We start from the raw sequence: 2,407 nt of genomic DNA, 5'->3' as shown, positions 1-2,407 counted from the left end.
AATAATAACAGCTCTCTAGTATTTCAGCAAAAGTAGGTAAAGCTTGGCAAACTTCCCATAACTACAAACAGTGCTTTTTGCTGTGGGCAGCATTAGAAGGCAGCAGGCAGCCGTGGTGCCCAGAGCTGGGCAGCCCAGGCGCCAGCTGGAGGAGCTGGCAGCACACCGGCCAGCTTTCCTGCCAGGAATCAGCCTGGCAAGCCAGTTCAATAGCCTGCCTGTGTCCCACTGGAAAGCATCAAGGAAGATGTCACCATCAAGATGAAATTGCTGATAATCCAGTGTACCCTACCAGGAAAATTGTTCAACAGAAAAAAAAATTAAAATTGGCAACTCTATGCTCGAGCATCTCTGCCCAAATAGTAGCACCCTGCGGAAGGCAAGTTCCTTTCAACACAGGATTTTTCCATGGCCCCATGCAGAATTTGCCGTGAGAGAAGGAAATCTCAGCTGTGTAGCAGGGCAGCTCCAGCCTCCTCACTCTGCAAACCAGCCACCTGCACATCCCAGCGTCACAGCGCTGCTTCAGCCGGTGACTCGGGCTGGCCTTTGCATGTCTGCCATGAACTCCACCTTATGCAGGGCCTGACTGCTTTACTTATGCATTTCTACATCTCCTCCAGATCCTAGGAGATGGTGTTTGTCTTCACTCTGGTGAAGACAAAGGGTGGTAGGAAGGGCCAGTAAGCTGGGCTCAGGATGGGGCAGCCTTCCCGGAGGACAGCTGATCTTCCTCTTGCTTTGCTAAGACAGGTTTAGCAGGAGTGGCTGTCATGCCTTTCTTTTCTCTCCAAGGCTGAGTGCCCTGGAAGAGCAAGCATCACGAAGAGATCTTCCTTGTTTTCCAAAGATCCTGCAAAAGTCTTGCCTGGACTGCAAGTCTCAGGACTCAAAGTATGAAATGATAGAATCCTCTTGGATTTTTTCATCATGGAAAGCTCACTGAAAGATCCTGCAAAAGTCTTGCCTGGACTGCAAGTCAGTCAGGACTCAAAGTATGAAATGATAGAATCCTCATGGATTTTTTCATCACAGAAAGCTCACTGGTTTTGCAGTGTTTGGTTGAATCCACATGCTTTGGAGTCAAGGCTGATTTTTACCTGAGCCTAAGCTGATGTTTCGGGGCCATCCATAAGCAGCCCCATGTCCCAAGTCCTGCTCTGTCACCTCAGGCTGGTGGCTGGTGCTGAGGCCTGGCTGCACCAAGCCCACAGGGGCTTGAGGAAGAGCTGGGGTTGGCAGCTCCCCTGGGACTCAAGGAGGTGAGATGGATTGAAAACTGGCCCACAGTGTGGTGATTAGCAGCACAAACTCTAGCTGAAGGCCAGTCACTAGCATAGTGACATTTTGACAGGGGTCAAAACCACATCCAGTTCTGTTGGGAAGTAGCTTTTCTGAAAAGGATCTGGGGATCTTAGCGGGCACCACACCGAACATAAGTCACAGAGAAGACTAAGGGTATCCTGTGTTGCTTTAGTCAAAACATTGCTAGGAGGTGAAGAGAGATGTTTCCCCTGTGCTCAGCCATGGTGGGTCACCCCTAGAGCCTTGTGTCCAGTGCTGGGCTTCTCAGTGCCAGGAGGTAGGGACACAATGGGGAGAGGCTAGTGAAGGGACACGAAGGTGAATGAACAAGGGACTGGAGAGAGGGTGCAAAGCAGAGGGAGCCAGGCTCTTCCCAGTGGTGCCCAGTGCCAGGACCAGAGGCCATGGACACACGCTGGAACACAGGAGGGTCCCTCTGAACTTTGGGAAACACTTTTTCATTGTGAGTAGGACCAAGCACTGGCACAGCTGGCGGGGGAGGTTGTGGAGGCTCCATCCTTAGAGGTTTCCAGCAGCTCTCGGGACACGAGCCCGGACAGCCAGCCCTGGGTGACCCTGCTGGAGCAGGGCTTGCACTAGGTGACCTCCGGAGGTGCCTCCCCTCAGCCAGCCATGGCTCTGTGAGCTCCTCCAGAGGAACATGGAGCCTTTTGTTCACCCCAGGTCTCACCTTGGGGCTGGCAAGACATGATGGGGTGACAGGAGTAACGAGGGAGTGTGACTGAGGTGGCGATGGGCTGACAGTGTAACAGGGCTGTGACCAGGCTGAGGTGCGGTGTGAGGGCAGCAGAGGTGACAGCGTCTGCAGCGCTGTGAGGGAGTGGCGAGGGTGTGGCGGGCGTGCGACAGGCTGCGATGGCGGAGGCAGGAGGAGGCTGGGCGGGTGACACGGCTGCAGAGGGGTGTCAGGGTGTGGCGGGGCGGTGACACGGGACAGGTGACAGACGACGGGGAGGTTCGCGTGGTCGCGGCGCCTGAGGGGCGGGAGCAGCCATGGGGCCGGACCTCCACGCCGCCGGGGGGCGCTACGTGGCGCTGGGCGGGTGCGGCGGCGGCGGCGCCGTTTCCGGGTTGGCTGCGC

Source organism: Onychostruthus taczanowskii, unplaced genomic scaffold, assembly GCF_017590055.1.
Source record: "Onychostruthus taczanowskii isolate IOZ18803 unplaced genomic scaffold, ASM1759005v1 scaffold18, whole genome shotgun sequence".
Classification (NCBI taxonomy): Eukaryota; Metazoa; Chordata; class Aves; order Passeriformes; family Passeridae; genus Onychostruthus; species Onychostruthus taczanowskii.
The sequence above is the reverse complement of the archived record's forward strand: the minus strand, read 5'-3'. Positions refer to the sequence as shown.